Raw genomic sequence first — 12,372 nt, 5'->3', positions numbered from 1 at the left:
TACAGATGAGGAAACTGAGGCAAGTGACTTGCCCAGGGTCACACAGCTAGTCAGTGTCTGTAGTCAGATTTGAATTCAGGAAGATGAGTCTTCCTTACTCCGGTCCTGCACTCTATCTACAGCAACTCCTAGTTGCCCCAGTCTTAATTGGTTATAATTTCTTTCTCACCTTCTTTGCATGCCTCAGTAGCAGCAAATCTCCACCATCTATACCTACTACTCCTATATATACATTTATACACACATACATAGGAATATATGTATATGCAAACACACATATATAATATACACATTTACACATATATATGTATGCATATATGTATATTTCAATGGATCAATCATCTTGTTGATGTAGGTACAGGTCTCAATGTATCCATGCTTTCTTATCCCATGGGATAAGAAAGTTCTTTCCTTAATCCTCCATAAGTGATCCACTCAAATGAGCTGGGAGCCTTCCTCCAGAGCTCTTAACAACAGGCAGTTATTAATACAGTATATAGATTATCCATCTATCATTATTCCCTTTCTTATCCCTTGCTCTTGTTAGGTGACTGACCCACTGTCTGTTCTCATCATATATTTCCTGAATGACACTTTTAACATTGTTGTGTGTAATCTAAATTTGCTGGTGGTGGTTTGATGCATTCCCTTTATACTCACCATGCATTTATCCATTGCCTAGGGGGTGATCCACAGTGTAGACATTTTGGAAAGGGATATTAACTGTTCTTTTCAATTCAATTTGAATTACAGTTTTAACTCAACTTCCTTTTGACAGAAAAGTGTTAATATAAGGACAGAAATTGTTAATACCAAATGTAATATTATTTGGTACTCTCTTAAATGATACTAGTAATGTCAGAATTTCAGTAATGTCCTTTTATTTCTACTCTTAAGCTATTTACTCTCAATTAGATTGAGCTGAACCATACCATAAGTTCTCCAACCCTGGGATTTTACCTTGCAAAGGAACTTAGCTTGAGCTAGATCTCAGCTCCTAATGTCCTTGCTCCCTTCCATTGGGATTCATGGCATGAAGGGCAAAACAGCCAAAATGAAGTGATATTCCTCGCCCAAATTGTCAAGGGCCATTGGGTCTCATGACCCGACCTTGCTACCTCACCTATCTCCTCTTCCTCTTCTCCTAACACTATAAAAAAAATTTTCATGGGTCTCTTTGGTGGGGAAATCTATGGCACACCCCCCAGGGTGGCAGGTTTGCCACCCTATTGTCTCAATTAAATACACTTTATTCCTCCACTCATGGCTTTGATTTATTTCAGGACTTGACCCTTTTAATTATGATTTTAAAAAATCAATAAGAAACATTTAAAAATAAATTATTATTAAATACAACATTTAAGGAGTTGGTTTCAAAGCATAGTTGAGATGCCAGATTCAGAATTTACTAATGAATCTACAATGTACATAAATTTGGCAAGACTGTCAAAAAGCAATTGTAGGTAGAGTTGACAGGAATATATAGCAAGCACCTATGTATACTTGAGTATCTTCTTAGTAACTTTCAATCATTATCATTCAATCAATAAGCATTTATTAAGCACCTACCATATTCTAGGAACAGTGAACCAACTTATCCATTTGATTTAAGTCAAGTTCTCCTCCCGGATTAAATGAAATCTTTGATTTGTCTGTGGTTCCAGGAGGTGTAACTATGCTTTATATCAGAAGCCTGAGCATCCGTAAGGCTGAATAGCTTTCATTTTCAGTCTTTAACCCATCTCTAAGGAGAAAAAAATATTTAATAACTGATTGCTAACAAGGCAACCTGCCAGTATAGTATTTATTATCAGGTATGAGTTCTTCATCCATCACTCTTCCCAGTCCCACTCAGTACTCTCTTTTGTCTCATGGAGATAATCAGAAAGAGAAAGAAAAAAATTATTAAATATCTTGATATGAATATGTAGAGCCTGAATGATTGTACCTAAATTCCTGAAAAGGTTTCTAAAGTTGCCTGCCTATATTTTCTTTCTAACCTTCTTTGCATACCCTAGTAGCAGCCAATTACCATCTTCTGAATGGGAATTTCATTTCTAAAAAGAGCTGAAAATTATTTTGTGAATAAATTGAATGATCCAAAAAGGTAATACTAGCTTTTAGTAGAATGTGAGTGCAGACCAAAGAGCAAGGAAGATCACATTTGTCCGTGGCTTACATACTTATCTGAAAGCAGTTCCTAAGGAAAGGTTTCACAAATGCTGTGTGATAGTAATGGTGACTTTACTGAAATAATTAACTCCCTAAGTAAATTACTTTGAAAAACAACAATCACTTAGAAAAGTATATTTCTGCTAAATCTACTTAGGAAAAAATCTTTCTAAGTAGATTAAAACTAGTTGTATGTTCAGAAAAAAAATTATTTTCGGATAGAAAAGACAAAAATGGACAATTTGCAATTAGAGAAAAAGGAGAAAGAAGTGTAAGAATGTAGTGAAGGGAGAAGGCAGAGGAGGAATATGGGAGCAAAATCTTCAGAGATCCTCTCTTGCTCACTATTTTTTTGTGCTTTTATTAATGAATTTTACGAAAATATTATGCATTTGAGTGAAAGATCTTTTTGACCATGTCCTTAAAGGCTTGTTTCACTTGATGATTCCTCAGGGTATAAATGAAGGGGTTCAGCATGGGAGCAACAAAGGTATTCAGCACTGCTACCCCTTTAGTCATAGCCACCCCTTCCTTTGCTAAGGGTTTGACATACATGAAGATGCAGCTTCCATAAGAGATGGAGACAACAATCATGTGGGAGGAACAAGTGGAAAAGGCCTTTTTTCTTTGCTGGGAGGAGGGAATTTTTAGAATAGTTCTGAGGATGTATGCATAAGACAAAATCACTAATGCCAAAGTAAATATGAGTGTGAAAACAGCCAAGAAAAAACTCATGACCTCTAAGAACTTGGTATCTGTACAAGAGATCATCAGCATAGGAGAAGAGTCACAGGTGAAGTGATCAATGATATTGGAGTCACAGAACTCCAGTTGGAGGCCCATGATGACTGGTGGAAAGATAATGAGGAAACCTGCCAGCCAAGAGCTGATTACAAGCTGGTTGCAGACTCTGCTGTTCGTAATAGTCATGTAGTGTAGGGGCTTGCAGATGGCCACATAATGGTCATAGGACATGGCAGCCAGCAGAAAAAATTCTGTGGAACCCAGGAGGATAAAAAAGAATAACTGGGATGCACAAGAATTATAGGAAATTGTCCTGTCTCCAGTTAAAATAGTGACCAAGAACCTTGGAATGCAGACAGATGTAAATCATACTTCTAAGAAGGAGAAATTCCTGAGAAAGAAATACATAGGAGTCTTGAGGCGACAGTCCAGCAGGGTGAGGGTGATGATGGTCAGGTTCCCAGTTATACTCAATATATAGGTGAAAAATAGAAAGAGTAAAATTAAGACCTGTAGGTCTGGATCGTTGGTCAGTCTTAGGAGGATGACTTCTGTCACAAATGTATGATTTCTCATGACTGATTCTTGACTTTTTTTTCCAGATCTACAGGTGGAAACAAGACAACAATAAAAAATTTTCACATCATTAAATCCAGAGCTTTCTTTTGAACATCCTTGGGTATCCACTTATATTATTATACAAGTCCCAACAAAGAAAGAGGAACAAAAGAATTAAGTGTAAATTATCAGAGGTAAAATCCAGGCAATGAGCATCTATCTCCTTTTTCATCTGTGTATCAGACACAGCTGAAGGATGATTCCAGATGTAGAAACACTGTGGAAAGACTATTGATCCCTGTGTCTGAAGATTTTCTAGGAATATGACCTCAGACAAGTTGCTCAGATCATCCTACCTTGCTTTACTGTTTCTGTAAGGAGCTAATATGCACTTGAATCTATATCTGAAAATCCTTTTCAGGCTCTGTAGAACCACACAGAGATATAATATTTTTACTATTGCTTGAAAACATTTTTCAATAACTGTATTGATTTCTTTTCTACAAGCTTATTTTTGATGCCTACTAACAAAACCTGAAAGCCATTTTAAGTGGGAGTGGGAGTCATTTTAATATGGCCTTGTTGATTTGAGAGCCCTGGATTTGCAGTCAGAATAAAATTCAAGAAACTTTTGAAGTGCCTACAGGGTGCCAAATACAAATTTAAGAGCAGAGAATAAAAAGACAAAATACACAAAATAGTCCCTGTTCTCAAGTAGCCTATAGGATACCTGGGAGTGGTGGTGGTGGTGATATGAAATTTAAATGGATAAGTAAATATAAGATAATTTGAGGGGAGATGGAACACTAACAGCTATCAGCACTGGAAGATCTGAATTCTAATTCTGATTTTACCAATTTCTAGATATATTACCTTGGTCAAGCCAGATTGCTTCTCTGTGCTTCTTTCTTCATCGGTAAAATGAAGGTATTTGAGCAGATGATCTCTAAGCTCCTTAATAGTTAGTTCTAAGAGCCTATGAGATCTGATGAGCCCTTTTGTTACCTTCTGCGTATTTTGTTGCCTTTCCCCTCTACATTTTGAAATTAAAACCTTCCTCTGGCAAATTATGCCTAGCTTACATTTCCTAAACTGTGCTGCCTGAGGAATTCTCTAAATAATCCAGAAAGTAGCTCTTCTCAGTCCTTGCAATAATATTTGGACAGCATTGTATTGAAAATAACTATTTTTTGAAAACAATAGCCAGCTTAAACACTGTGGGATCATGTAGGAAATTACTACACATGTAAATAACTAGCCTTCTATCACATGCTAGAATTTGAAGATCATATAATATAGCAAATAAACAGTTTAGGGAGTTAGTTTGTCCCTCTAGGAATTCAATAATAACAGGCATAATTTCTGTTTTGAGAAAGTGGATTTAACGACCAAGAGGAAATGCAATGAGGAGGAAATGCCCAGAGAATGATTTGTGAAATACACAAGTGGCAGAAAGACAAAGAATGAGAAACAGGAAACATTCACTTTTGTGCTAAGACTTGATAGATTCCAGGGGAAGTTTAAATGCAAAGATCTAATTGTTTTCCTTAAACGGAAAGTTAAATCTTAACTTGAGAAAGCCTCAGGGACATAAAATTTTCTGCTCTTACTTATTCCTCATATACCTATAGAGTGTGGAATGTCAAGCATTTTCCCAAGTGTTCCTTTCCTCAGTCAGCATAAAGGACATTTTTCCAATGCATTCCTTCTGATTTACAGAAAACACTAAATTTCCTTTGTTGGAAATCTCACCTAACATAATAATAAAAGCATTTTTTCTTTGGACTCTAACATAGTTAAAAGGAAGAAAATACAGTGGTAAAATGAAAATTATTCTTGGAAACTTTTCTGTTTCATGATTTTCATGACTTCCTTGTGATGGAAAGTTTTCCAGAAGCTTCTTCTCAACAGGACCAGACACAATTTATCCACTCTCAAAATTCTCAGATGAAATTAACATAGAAAACAAATGGGAAAAATCACTAGGCACGAACTTTGAGAAGGTACTGACACACAAGACACTTATTTTGGCAACAAAGTTTAGCCGGCTGTGCAGGGAAGGAGGGCAGAGGACAGCTGTGGGTGTCTTAAGAGGTTTTATGGTCTTTTTTTTTTTTTTTTGACATTCACGAGACTTGTGAGCAACAACTGCTGGCTATTTCTGCTCCAGAGAAGCCTTTTACTCGTGTCCGACATGCTTTATGGACCCTTTTCTGGAATCTTCCATGCTTGATATTTCTAGCCTTGATAACAAATCTCTCAGATCTCCCTGCCTGGGTCATCTGAGGAAACCCATCAGAAGTACTTAAATTGTATCCATAACGTCCCTGGTCTCCTAGTTGTATCCTTAGTTGTTCCTGACCATTACTAAGTGTTTCATTTTGGGCCTCATGTCCTCCCTTTTTGAGTTAAAATCTTTCTCTAATGAGAGTTTACTGTTTTTAACTTCACTGGCCCATTTTCTTCTTAGAGTCGATGAACTGGAACAATATTACAACAAGAGGAGGAGACTCTGAGCAGTTGTATGATTTAATAAGGAACAGAACTGATGTGAAGAAACAAATTCATATACTTGCATGCACATGCAAGTGTGCATGCACACACACACACATCATCATCATTCTCATTTTCATTCTCATCCTCCTCATCCTCATCATCATCATCTTCATCATCATGATCCCATTCTGCAAACTCCTGGACTGCTTTGCTCAGTACACTTATCCCCACTCTTACTACCTCCAGGGTACACATTTTTAGGATGCTCATTTCAGAAATTACTTTTAAAACTCCTCTTAGTTGGGTTCCAATTTAGTTTAGGAGGTAAAATGTAATATTAATCAAATATTAAAATATGAAATCCCTTATTTACAGTGGACTCATAGCCCCTGTTTTTATGGGTACTCCTTTCTCATATGTAACTTCCCATGGTACTCATAAATTCAAATGCTTAGTCTGTTGTGCTCATGCTATTTTAAAAAGAAGTTTGAAAAAATGAATGAAAATGTAAGACATATAATTTTTTAATGATCAAGAAGGGATAACATAAGAATTATCAGATTAACTAAAAATTATTCACCTTCTCTCCCCACAAAGGCCTGGATACCTTATTTTAAGAAACCTTGAACAAAAACTATGCAGATGTATCAGAACCAGAGGGCAAAATAAAAAATAGTCAAAAAAGAAAGTCTAATGTTCACCTCCTGAAAGAAACCCCAAAATGAAAACTCCAAGAATGCCTTACCCCAAATCCAGAGCTTCCATGTCAAAGAAAAAATGCTGCAAACAGCCAGAAAGAAAAAGTTCAAGTATCAAGAAACCACAGTCAAGATCATATAAGCTCCTACTACATAGGAAAGGAGATTTTGGTACACAATGTTTCAAAAGACCAAAGATAAAGACTTATGCTTAAGAATAAATTGCCCCACAACAAAATATAATTCTCTAAGGGAAAATGGAACTTCATAGAACATGTTCAAATAGTCATAATAGAAAGAGCAGAGCTGAATAGAAATCTTGAAATATAAAAACAGAATTCAAGAGGAAAAAAAACACTATATAATGATGAAGTGCTTGGATTCTAATAGTGAGAGAAAAAAAAACAAGAATTCCTTCAGTATCCTAATGCCACCAAGGGTCATAAAGGAATTTAAATAAGAAAGGGGGTGTGCTGTAGTTTTGTTTTATTTTAATGGTCTTAAGAGAAAAGAAAATGGGAGAAAAATAGGAGAAAGGAAAAAGAAGGTGAAAAGACTTACTCATTTTATTTTGTTGTGTTTTAAGTTCAAAAATAAAATAAGTGAATGAATGAATCAATACATGAGTAAACAGATAAATTAATAAATGAATAAGTAAGTAAATGAATGAATGAATGAAAGGAATGAGGGAAGGCTCACCATTTTCCCTATCTCAGTTTCATAAGTTAAAGAGATATAGAGAAGATGATGTTTCCCTAGGCTTACTATTTGGTCACAAATAGTAATCAAACTAGCTGAGTCATCATTTCCTAACAGAATTGATTATTTAAAAAAAAATCCCTCCACTGAGGAGGGGTGGAGCCAAGATAAGTGAAAACAGTGACTTGCTTGAGTTCTCCCCCAAACCCCTATAAATACCTATAAAAATGTCTCTAAACAAATTCCAAAGCAGCAGAACCCACAAAAAGACAGAGTGAAACAAATTTCCAGTCCAAGACAATGCGGATGGTTGATCAGAAAGGTATGTTGCTCCAGGCTGGGAGAGGAGTGCAATTTGGAGTGCAGGCCACAGCAAACCTGGAGCAGGACTCAGAGGACTGAATCATGGGCAGCTGTGTCGGTTTCCAGACTTCTCAACCCATGAATGCCAAAGACAACTTAAAAAGTCAGTGGGAAAAGTCTGTGACTGCTGTGAGAGTTAGAAACTAGGTCTCAGCTGCAATTCCCGAGCAAGGTCCAGGGTAGCGGCTGCCTCCTGAGCTTCTGCCTCACAGACTGAGAGGGAATTGAGAGGCTGATCAGAGGGAGATAGCAGGAATCTCTTGGCCAGTGCTGAGGCAGGAATCTCTTGCTTTGCCCATGCTTGGATCTGGGTCACAGTTCTGAGGGGCGGGCCTGGGGCAAGGAGGAACTCTGGCATGGTGGAGTTTGTTTGTGGCGGTAGAGAGGAAATACCTTGCCCTTTCTCAAAGCACCTTGGAAGAACTGAAAAGTTACAGGTCCCTAGAAGTATCTCTGAAAACAGCTGTACAAACCCCCGAAGCTTGGGATGGTACATTCTCCACATTGGAAACAGACTCTTACCTTAACAAAGAGTTTAAAAATTAAGTAAATGACTAGGATCGTGAGTGAGCAGCACAAAAAGAGTCAGACTATATTATCTTACTTTGGTGACAAAGAAGATCAAAATATACAACCAGAAGAAGACAACAAAGTCAAAGCTCCTACATCCAAAGTCTCCAAGAAAAATACGAATCAGTCCCAGTCCTTGGAAGAGCTCAAAAGGGATTTTGAGAATCAAGTAAGAGAAGTAGAGCAAAAACTGGGAAGAGAAATGAGAGTGATGCAAGAAAATCATGAAAAATAAATCAACAGCTTGCTAAAGGAGACCCAAAAAAATACTGAAGAAAATAACACCTTAAAAGATAGTCTAATCCAAATAGCAAAAGAGGTACAAAAAGCCGATGAAGAGAAGAATGCCCTAAAGAACAAAATTGGACAAATGGAAAAGGAAGTCCAAAATATTACTGAAGAAAATACTTCCTTAAAAATTAGAAATTGGGAGCTAGTGACTTTATGAGAAATCAAGACGCTGTAAAACAAATCCAAAAGAATGAAAAATTAGAAACAATGTGAAATTATCCCATTGGAAAAACAACTGACCTGGAAAATAGATCCAGGAGAGAGAATTTAAAAATTATTGGACTATCTGAAAGTCATGATCAAAAAAAGAGCCTAGACATCATCTTTCAAGAAATGATCAAGGAAAACTGCCCTGATAGTTTAGAACCAGAGGGCAAAATAACAACTGAAAGAATCCACTGATCTCCTCCTGAAAGAGATCCCCAAAGGAAAACTCCTAGGAATATTGCAGCCAAATTCCAGAGTTTCCAGGTCAAGGAAAAAAAATATTACAAGCAGCCAGAAAGAAACAATTCAAGTATTGTGGAAACACAATCAGAATAACACAAGATTTAGCAGCTTTTACATTAAGGGACCGCAGGGCATGGAATATAATATTCCAGAGGGCAAAGGAGATAGGATTACAACCAAGAATCACCTACCCAGCAAAACTGAGTATAATCCTTCAGGGGAAAAATGGTCATTCAGTGAAATAGAGGACTTTCAAGCATTCTTGATGAAAAGACCAGAGCTGAATAGAAAATTTGACTTTCAAATACAATACTCAAGTGAAACATGAAGAGATAAATAGGAAAGAGAAATCATAACGGACTTATTGAACTGTTTACATTCCTGCATGGAAAGATGATATTTGTAACTCATGAGACCTTTGTCAGTATTAGGGTAGTTGGAGGGAAAAAATTATATATAAGTATGTATATATAGACAGATAGATAGATAGATAGAGGGCATAGGATGAGTTGAAGATGAAGGGGTCATATTAAGGGGTGAGAGAGGATTATGCTAGGAGAAGGAGAAAGGGAGAGGTAGAACGGGGTAAATTATCTCACAAAAAAAAGCAGAAAAGAAAAGGCTATTACAGTGGAGGGGAAACAGGGAAAGGTGAGAGGGAATGAGTGAATCTTATTCTCATAGGATTTGACTTAAGGAGGGAACAACATACACACTCTATTGGGTATGGAAATCTGTCTTACCCTACAGGAAAATGGGGGGGGAGGGGAAGGAGGATGATAGAGAGGAGGGCAGATTGGGAAAGGGGATAATCAGAAGCAAATACTTCTGAGGAGGGACAGGGTCAAAAGAAAGAATAAATGGGGGGGGCAGGATAGGATTAAGGGAAATAGAGTTAGTTTTTCTCAGCATGTCTACTATGGAAGTGTTTTGTATAACTGCACATGTATAACCTATATTGAGTTGCTTGCTTTTCAATGAGGGTGGGTGGGGAGGGAGGAAGGGAGAAAATTTGGAACCCAAAGTTTTAAAAACACATGTTTAAAAAATGTTTTCACATGCAACAGGGAAATAAGAAATATAGGAAATGGGGTACAGAAATCCATCCTGCCCTACAGGAAAATAGAAGAGGAAGAACATAAGAGAAGGGGAGGAGAGATAGAAGGGAAGGCAGACTAGGGGAAGGGGTACTCAGAATGCATGCCATCTTGGGTTGGGGGAGGGGTGAGATGGGGTGAAAATTTGGAACTCAAAATCTTGTGGAAGTAAATGTTGAAAACTAAAAATAAATAAATTTATTGATATAAAAAAATCCCTCTTTTTAACTTCCTATATTCTGTTGAGGACACCACCATCCTTCTTGTTACCCAGCTTTGAAACTACAGAGGTGTTATCAATTCTTCCCATACTCTCATTCTCTGTATCCATTTTTATTATATCAAACATTTCTTAATTTCTTTATTTTTAGTTTTCAACATTCACTTCCAGAAGATTCTGAGTTCCAAATTTTCTCCCCATGTATCCCCTACCCCTACCCCAAGACTGCAAGTATTCTGAATATCCCTTCTGCTAATCTGCCCTCTCTTATCACCCCCCCATTTCTCTTATCCCCTTTCCTTCTATTTTCCTATAGGGCAGGATAGATTTCTATACCCCGTTGCCCGTATATCTTATTTCCCTGTTACATGTGGAATCAATTTTTAACATTTGTTTCTAAAACTTTGGGTACCAAATTTTCTCTCTTCCTCCCTCCCCACGTACCTTCATTGAGAAGGCAAGCAACCTGATACAGGTTATACATGTGTAGTCATGCAAAACACTTCCATAGTAGTCATGTTGTGAAAAACTAAGTATATTTCCCTTACTCCTATCCCATCCCCTATTTATTCTATTCTCTCTTTTGACCCTGTCTCTCCTTAGAAGTGTTTGCTTCTGATTACTCCCTCCCCTTTATCATCCCCCTACTCTCTTATCCTTTTCACCTCTGTTTTCCTGTAGGGTAAGTCAGATTTCCATAACCAATTGAGTGTGAATGGTATTCCCTCCTTAAGCCAAATCTGATGAGAATAACATTCATTCATTCCCTCTCACTTTTCCCCACTTCCCCTCCACTGTAAAAACTTTTTCTTTTCTGTGTTACGTGAGATAATTTACCTCATTCCACCTCTCCCTTTTTCCTTCTCCCAGTATAATTCTTTCTCACCTCTTAATTTTATTTTTTAGATATCACCCCTTCAACTTCAACTCACCCTGTGTCCTCTATCTATCTATCTATCTATCTATCTATCTATCTATCTATCTATCTACATATTTTTTGTTGCTCCAACTACCTTAACACTGACAAAGGTCTCATGAGTTACAAATATCATCTTTCCATGTAGGAATGTAAACAGTTCAATAAGTCCCTTATGATTTCTCTTTCTTATTTATCTCTTCATGCTTCTCTTGAGTCTTGTATTTGAAAGTCAAATTTTCTATTCAGCTCTGGTCTTTTCATCAAGAATGATTGAAAGTTCTGTATTTCACTGAATGTCTATTTTTTCCCGTGAAGGATTATACTCAGTTTTGCTGGGCAGGTTATTCTTAGTTGTAATCCTGTCTCCTTTGACTTCCAGAATATCGTATATTTCCTCTAACATTATGCCATAGATTGGGTAGTCACTAAATGGACAAGACTCCCATGACTTTTTTTAAATTTTTTTTTTTTAGGCATTTGGGGTTAAGTGACTTGCCCAAGGTCACACAGCTAGTACGTGTCAAGTGTTTGGTCTGAGGCCAGATTTGAACTCAGGTCTTCCTGACTTCAGGGCTGGTGTTCTATCTGCTGCGCCACCTAGCTGCCCACCCATGACTTTTTTTTAAAGGTTTATATATGGATAAAGGACTAATGGTGACCTGAGATCTACAATGTATTTCATAGAAAAAATTTGCATATATACACATACACACATATATACATACATACACACATATGTGTATATGTGTGTATGCATGTGTAAATGTATATATGTATGTGTATGTGTGTATGTATATATGTGTGTATATGTATATGTGTATGGGTATGTGTTTGTATATATATCACATTTCTCTAAGAGAAAGACAGAGGGCTATTGGTTATCTAATCCCAGAGGAATTCAGCAAGAGTAGAAATGTTACCAATTCTTATTCCACCAAGCTGTTTATGCTTAGAGGCCTCAAAATTTACATTATGCATGAAGGTAGGTTATGATATTCATTTCTAAAGGTAAAACACAGTGCTTAGAGAGAGCTAATGGAAAAAGGGATTATTGGCAGCAGGCAATAGTTTCTTTGTTTAGGAAGTGAATGAATA

General features: G+C 37.0%; 1 pseudogene; it reads right to left on the bottom strand.

Annotated features, from left to right (window-relative positions):
- Positions 1 to 2,556: 2,556 nt before the first annotated feature.
- Positions 2,557 to 11,974, bottom strand: LOC114040081 (annotated as a pseudogene).
- Positions 11,975 to 12,372: the final 398 nt, after the last annotated feature.

The sequence above is a fragment of the Vombatus ursinus genome, unplaced genomic scaffold, assembly GCF_900497805.2.
Source record: "Vombatus ursinus unplaced genomic scaffold, bare-nosed wombat genome assembly UNPS02012709.1, whole genome shotgun sequence".
Classification (NCBI taxonomy): Eukaryota; Metazoa; Chordata; class Mammalia; order Diprotodontia; family Vombatidae; genus Vombatus; species Vombatus ursinus.
This window is presented reverse-complemented; position numbering and strand designations above follow the sequence as displayed.